An 8,712-nucleotide genomic window follows, 5' to 3' on the forward strand; every position below is an offset into this window, starting at 1 on the left:
GTATATAGTAGACTGTGATTATACATTAATTTGCTAGTGAATTATGTATCAAGTGTCTCACAATCACGGTTTCAAATTTTACTGATGCAATTACACTACATTTCAGAGAAATATATGTTATTCTTCATGCACTCCAACTAATTCATATGGTTGAAAGGCCGCCCTTCGCGATCAGCTGTTAAGCGGGTCACGTGGTCTACCTTACGGCCTGTATTAGATCATGATTGCAGTGGATGTAACCAATTTCACCTCACGAATAATTGTAACATTTAAAAAAATATTCGCAAGACTTCAAAAGGAAGAAACTAATTATTGAAATGGAAAAATATATTCTTGTGAGATAGTTTTCCTGAATTTATTTTACTGTTCCGAGCATAAATTACCTGGCCAAGTTCGGAATAGATGGACTGGCAGCGCTACTATAGCGAGCGTAATGATGTGTAAAGACTCTGATAGATGGAGCCATTGTTTGGATCGGAGAAGTGATCTCAACATTAGCTCAATGGATCAGAGTTGTTCCGAAATTTCGCAAGGTATTCTGGTTTCCCGATATTTGGTATTTTTTTTTATTTTTTATTCTACAAGTATACGAAATATATTAGTCCTAATGCAGAAGTGGAATAGTTTTTGTGCATCGATTTCAATGTCTATTATCGCATGCACATTCGAGTGCCATCTAGAATGTAATAAAGTAAACTTGAGACAAAATTGTTGCTTTCATAAAACACGTTCATTTTGCGTGCAATATATTGGAAACTTGTAATATTTATGCAACATGCTATTGGCAACACTGCATTTGAAAATGCTGTCTTGGAGTGTACTGCGAATTTGATCGCTTTCTGAACGTCCTCAGATTAGAGATGAGCTTAAACGATATTTTCAAATATCTGTGACAACTGTGACTGTGACTTTTACCTGCGATTTTGTCACACCGATATTTTATATCGAGAAGTAAGCACAATATGCATGAATTACACCGATATTTTGTCACACCGATAAAAATTAACAGGAAATATTGAATGCGAATACGATTTCTCTATACACTCCACACATCAGTGATTTATTTGGGAAAACCCAACAAATAAATTATGTACATGTACCATTAACAAATAAATACATACCTAACTGAACAGTAACATGTCGAAAATTAACCTCATGTACCAAGATGTTATATTGTAGATATTGAATTAGATGATAATTATTAAATGTAATTGGGTATGGAGAAATTGAGGTTATGTGATTATTCTAATCGTTTTAAAAATTGATCCTTTTTATTATATATAGGTAATATAATGGATAAATTATTTTAAGTCGTGCTTTAACATTATAATATTGAGTCATAGAATAAAAATTAACGAAACATAAGTATTCGGAAAATCATTGGAAAATAATTACAAAACATAACAGTTGTTCACGCAGGATTTTACACAAAATAAAGTACTGGTAACCAATGGCGTTATTATTTAAATCGTGCAATCACTGCATCATTTATAGTACGATGGTGAAACTAGCGCTGAAGTAGTTTCGGCGATTTCGGACGTGAAAATCGTTGCATTTATAAGGATTTTTTTTTTTTGTGTGGAGAGTAGTTGATCGGGTTAAACTAGCGCTGAGATAATTTCGGTGATTTCGGAAGTGAAAATCATTGAATTTGATTTCTAGTGGAGATGCAGTTGAGCGTATATGCAAGGCATAACAAAGCCTAAACTAACCAAACCTAACCTGTCACAGATTCGTATATTCAAGGTGAATACACGGAGTAGGAAGAGAACTACCTGAACGCTAGTTTAGTCGTTGATCGTATATGTCTAGGCATAATAAAAGCTTAAACTAACCAAACCTGGCCTGTCACAGATTCGTATATGGAAGGGGTATTTTCAGTTTTTGCTAACTACCCCAAATTGTTATATTTAAAAGTTGAAAATTACTTGCAAGTTGATGATTTTAAGAATATCTAGACAAATATCACTAAATATAAAGTTTAGAACATTGATTAGGCCTATTAATTTGGGTGAAATAACACTCCACATGAGTACCGATGTTAGGAAGCACTGCGCTATTTCCTAAGAGTTAATAACCATAAACAACATAATGAACATATTACAAATAATTTTGTTTTAAGTTCAATTATTTTAATTAATACTAAGATGAACTGTTCGTGTTAGAGCTTTACATTACAACTGGATCATACATAAATGACAGAAGTACAGGTAAAGTTATTAAAATAATGTTGTAGGGTCATTTAACTATTCTGTTTGTAATTAAAAGTATAACTGCAAAAATATTGTTACTACGTAAAAATTGAGTGGAAAATGCATGTAAGTTAATATAAATTCACAGTTATATGAAAATGTAAAGATCTCGTGGAATACATAAAACATATATAGAGACTAAACAAAATGTCAGACTCGTCATTATATCACGAAAAAATATTCATATCACCGCCAGATTGCTGTTATTGTATCATGCGCATGCGCAAACCCACGAGGTAGAGGAGAAAATATCAGTCACAGAGTACTGAATCAACACCGCCTACAGAATACGGAGCAGATTTCGATAGCAATATTTTGTCACAGATATTTCGCGTCATCAGTTACAGGTTTATCTGTGACAAAAAAATACCTGTGACAAAATATCGGTTTGTGAAATATTGGCCATCTCTAGGAGTTAGTGTTCTTTGACATCAAGCCCTCGCTTATCAGATTGAGATGTATCGGTCATCTTTAGAACACGCCCAAATTACGTCATTATAGAAGACGACCGTTGTAGATTGCAGACGTTACCGGATACAGGCGTCACTCCGTCATTTGAAATGTAGCGTCGCATGAGTTGGTCGTGTTCTAGAGACTCATCAAGACCAGGTGAACGTAAGTTGATATAGGTAATTATAACTTCTGATTTCCATTAATTTTTCTTCATTTTGTGCTATATAAATACTGACAAACACTTTTCTTTAATAGTTTACCTTCACGAGCTCGTTTCCTCGGGGAGTTTTGTCTCTGGCGTTTGAAAGAATAATGGCGTGCTTAGAACTAAATAATTTAAATCTGACTTAATCTAATACATCTTTTGAAAAAAATGGGAATTGGAATAAAGATAATGTTAATAAGAAAGAAGTCTCCACACATACCCCTGAAATAGCATTAACAACACTGAAATTATCTCACAATGCAACAAGTAAACTTTAATACAGTTACGCACATTCCCTCAAAATAAATTGCACAATTAATGGCCATTTATTGAAATGCAGGAAACATTCGGAAGACACTATTAATTCTCTATTTAATCAACATGTAGTCTATATAACAGATCAGAGCTTTGGGATCTTAGCGCAAACTGATGGATTCCATGTAGGCCTACCGGTGTTTGCTACATAGATTCCGTAAGTATGTTGTATTGTACTATTCGTAAACACACTGTAGTCGAGCCTTAGATTGTTAAACTATAAAACTTCTTTGGATCGCACTGACGTTAAACCCGACATTTGCGAGACTGACAGAGATCAAGAAAATTGTAGACCTGAATTATCAGTGTATCTATAGTACCGCTAATTCTGTTTTCGGCGTGCACAACACCGGAGCGGGGGTATGGTAATTGCGCAGAAGACGCCAGCTGTTCATATTGTCACTTTTTAAGTACTCTTACATCTCGTAGGCATTACTATTAACTCTGATACTGTTATCATGTTTGTTATACATTATGCTGTTTTTGACGGTTCAGGAATAATATAGAAAGATTATGGCGAAGGTATTTTGGGGAGGCAGCGGAGGGTTTGCCTCCCGCTATAAACCCCCGGCCATATCAATGGATATCGTCTTTGCAGGTAGAGAAAGCATTAATACACAAATATAGGTAATGTTAAGTTTAGTACTCTTATATGCTATCGTCATTGAATTGCCAATGTGCTGTTTTGAAGTAATAAAACTCTGTTAACATTAACCTATACGGATATCGTTCGTAAAATTGAAATTCAAGTCATTTTCAAATTAGCTTACATGAAACGATGAATTTATATCGACAGTTGAAATTTGTTGAATATTATCGAAGGACCAAACCTATATGCACATAGTTATTCCACTTCAGAAACAACTAATTAAACTAAAAAACTCCAAAAGGAAATAACATTCTTTGATAGTCACTTTGTAATGCTTAAAACGAATTTAGACGAGTTAAAAGAGCCCTTTTGGGTTCCCAGCCTACAATGTTCTGTAAAACTGCGATTAGGTATAAACCAGGTTCTATTGTACTGTATTTTTAGATGTGTTTTATCCCTTTTATTTTTCAGAGCCCATTGACTCCTGTTTTGAGTTTGATATATTCTTTGGCACCTAGACCCTTATTGAGTGAGTACCGTACCTGTTTCTATTTGCCTCGCAGTGCTCCATCATGTTCAGTCGGCCCAGAGCTTCTGTCTGGGCTTGATGAGGTGCATCCGTCTGAAGTGGCCTCCGCATCGAACCCGCGTGCTCTGCTCTGACCTGCCTCCATCACAGAGGACTGCATGCTGCCTCTGGAGCATAGAGCCCTTCAACAAGTTCAGGTATACAGGGCTCCACAAGTTACAGACTAGTATTAGAATTCTTATATTTGATCTCTATCATTCTGTGGTAAAGTGACTCAGTGATACTGTATATGAAGAGAATCGGACCAATAGTTTAGTAGAAATCGCTGTACACAGACTGACTAGTATTTATGTCTATTATTCTGTGTTAAATTGACTAGAAAATTCGTCCAATAGTGTAATAGAAATCCCTATACAGATTCGTACTAGTACTAAAACTGTTATATTTCATGTCTATCATTCTCAGATAAAATAAGTCGTAGATACTGAATATGAACTAAATCCGCCCAATAGTTTAGTATAAATCGCTGTACACATAGAGAATAGTTCTAAAATTCTTATATTTGATGTCTATCATTCTGTGGTAAATTGACTCAGTTATACCCAATATGAAGTGAAGCCGACTTATAGTTTAATAGACGTTATATCGCACAATTTTATCACTTCGCTAGCATTTGTTTAATTTATCACTGACCTAGCCTAGTTTTTCTTTTGCCAAAATTTTAAACTGCAAATTCCTTACGATAATATAAAACATGCTTTGCGATCGTTATTTGTTTAGAGCATAGACTGCCAACTGAATATGGCGGCTCCGTTGAAACGTTTTGGTAAAGGTACTCTTTATGCCAGCATACTGTCTTCTAATCGTGTAATAGTCAATTAAATCGCAGTGGAGTTTTAATATTCTCTTGATTATTGTACTGATCATTGTGTAGAAATGTTTTAATTATTGCATGTGGGTCATTCCACGAAAATGCGACATTTTCACGAAAAATAAAAATCTCACGAATCTCTGCTGGTTATATGTAATTTTTTTCGTTATGATCCGAATTTTTTGAATCTGATAACACTGATTGTATAACAACACGTATGTGGGAGAAAAAGCACCTAGAACCCTGTGGTTTAAGAGCGCGAAATTATCTATTAGAAATCACATATTTGAATGCACATTTAAGGCAAATAAATCATTACTTCGGTATGTTAAATGCAATTAATAATGAAGTGCGGACCTTTGTTAATAATTACAATGCATAGAAACCGTAATACAATGATTATTTCGTGCTTGATTGCAATTATTACAAGGAAAGGTTGAGAGTTCGTGTGTCACGCTCAAATGGACATTTGTTTATATTTCTTCAAAACCATTTAAGTTTTTCATGTTTCATAAATGTAAAAGTGAGAAACATCACATAACAATCAACTTCTTATATGGACAACATTTTGATTTATGTACGTATTCTACAAGAAAAACACATGACACACGTAACACAACGACTGTGACACACGAACAAAAATGTTATGTTCGTGTGTCACTAAAGTTTATCCTAAAATCCAGTTACAAATTTTGTTATTGGAAGTCTTTACGCTTAAACATAATTAATAGTGGAATTTCAAATACTTATTGTTGATTTAGATAATTGTGTGTGCGTGCACACGCACCTGTATACGTTTATTTCAATGTACATAAACTGTAAGTTAAACACTCTTGAAAATATGTGTTCCATAACACTGTTATAAGGGGGAAAGGAACTGGCCATGCTATCCTATTATCTCCTGGTCTAGTTGCCTCATAAGTGGTGCCTTCTTGGTATCAATTGTGAGGTTCACACCTGTCTTTGGACAGACTAAACAACAACTGTTGTAAAAATATAGTGTGTAGGCCTAAAATTAGCATAAGACAATTTATGCCTAAAGTTCGTATAAAATATTTATTATTTTTTTAATTCCTTGAATTAAAAACTTAAAAAATTGGTTTATGTTAATTTATTTCATATTAAAAACAAGCTTATGCAGTACATTTATATCATAAACAGGTAGCCACCATACTAGGGCTGTGTACAAATAAATTGGTATAATTATTTGCACATTAGGTAAATGGTACTAAATTTCTGATATTAATTTAAAATACTTTTATTTAATAACATTAATTAATTTAGCAATTCTAAAAGTTAGGCCTTTTTAAATCTATATTAGTTTTTCTATTGATATAAATATTAATACATTTTGAACATTTTTTGATAGTATTTTGAAGAATTTAAGTTGGGCTGATTACTTGGTTGGGTTTTTTCCTAGGTTATCTCCAACCATAAGGCGAATGTCAGGTAATCTATGGCGAATTCTCGGCCTCATCTCGCCAAATACCATTTCGCTATCACCAATCCCATTGACACTAAATAACCTAGTGGTTGATACAGTGTCGTTAAATGACCAAGTAAAAAAAAGACTTCAAATATAGGCTACATATGAAGTTACAAAATCTTGTGATAGCGAAGAATTTAAAGTGTCTGAGATGTCCAAGGAAGGGAATGGTTGACATATTGGCATATTCGTCACATGACATTACACAGGAAATATCACCACATATGGTTGTAAACAACCGTGGATATTTTCAATTTTCCATTTTGGTAATAAATCTAGTGGCAAGAAAATGTTCGTGTGTCACACCATACAATATTTAATATTTTTTGCATTATTAATTATTCCTTTTCATTAAGAATTTTTGTTTATATTTAGGAATACTTATGTTAAAAGACAGTAATGTCTTTTTCATGACTTACTAAGTATTTAATTAAATATCCTGTGAAGATGATAGTTAGGTACTTAAAAAATGTTACGTGTGTCACTATGGAATGACCCATGTTTTATTCGTAACTTTTTTTTTTTCTATTAGAACGATTGATTGTATGAACTGGTATGTTGGTTTAACTGTAACGGAATATCTAGAGGCGGGCATGGAGACATACGGTATTGGTATAAGACATGTATTTCTTTTTAATGTATCCCACATTTATTTTGCGTCTAATTTCCTCTCGAGTGTCATTTATATGTTATTGTTGATATTTGAATTTTTCCACTCTTAAGAACGAAAAATTTCCAGATCTTATTATGTTAAACAGTGAAATAATTAATTGGGTGTTAACTGTACACCCTTAATAGTGAAGGAAGCATTCGTGTGAGGGGCAAACTTTGAAAACCTGTCAATTTTTAGAGAATTTGTAGAATCTTCTGAAAATGTACAAATCAAGTTTAGAAAGTTTGCTTCTAAAATAGAATCATACCGTCTACGCTTCCTTCTAATTTTTTATGCATGAAGAGAGGTTGTCTGAGTTTCTGTTGACATTGCGATACTCTCCCTTATGTGATTTGTTTACCCCCTCCATAACCCGCCCCGCATAAACACTCTTTATATAATTTGCCCTTGGGCTTTCTTTATTCTATATTTTCTACTACTACAATTGTTGTACATTTATTGAATTAATTTTAATACCTTACCTGGGCGAGATTCGAACCTGCAAAGTTGGAATTAGTAGTACAGCGCCGGAACAAAGTGAGCCAACCTGCGAGTTGCTGGAGTTTGCTCAAAAGACGTATATGGAAGTGTAGTGATGTAACCAATTTCACCTCACGAATAATTGTAACATTTAAAAATTATTCGCAAGACTTCAAAAGGAAGAAACTAATTATTGAAATGGAAATATATATTCTTGTGAGATAGTTTTCCTGAATTTATTTTACTGTTCCGAGCATAAATTACCTGGCCAAGTTCGGAATAGATGGACTGGCGGCGCTACTATAGCGAGCGTAATGATGTCTAAAGACTCTGCTAGATGGAGCCATTGTTTGGATCGGAGCAGTGATTTCAACGGATCAGAGTTCTGAAGTTTCACAAGGTATTCTGGATTGCGATGTTTGCTTTTTTTTTTCTTCAAGGATACGAAATATATTAGTCCTATTGCAGAAGTGGAATAGTTTTTGTGCATCAATTTCAATGTCTGTAATCGCATGCACATTTGAGTGCCATCTAGAATGTAATAAAGTAAACTTGAGATAAAATTGTTGCTTTCATAAAATACGTTCATTTTGCGTGTAATGTATTGGAAACTTGTAATATTTATGCAACATGCTATTGGCAACACTGGATTTGAAAATGCTGTCTTTGAGTGTACTGCAAATTTGATCGCTTTCTGAATGTCCTCAGATTAGAGTCAACTGTTTCATGTGTGCTAGAGCACTGCCATCGTGATCTAATACAGGCCGTAAGGCAGACCACGTGACTCGCTTAACAGCTGATCGCGAAGGGTGGTCTTTCAACCATATCAATTAGTTGCAGTACGTGAAAAATAACATATATTTCTCTGAAATGCAGTGTA

The sequence above is a fragment of the Periplaneta americana genome, chromosome 6, assembly GCF_040183065.1.
Source record: "Periplaneta americana isolate PAMFEO1 chromosome 6, P.americana_PAMFEO1_priV1, whole genome shotgun sequence".
Classification (NCBI taxonomy): domain Eukaryota; kingdom Metazoa; phylum Arthropoda; class Insecta; order Blattodea; family Blattidae; genus Periplaneta; species Periplaneta americana.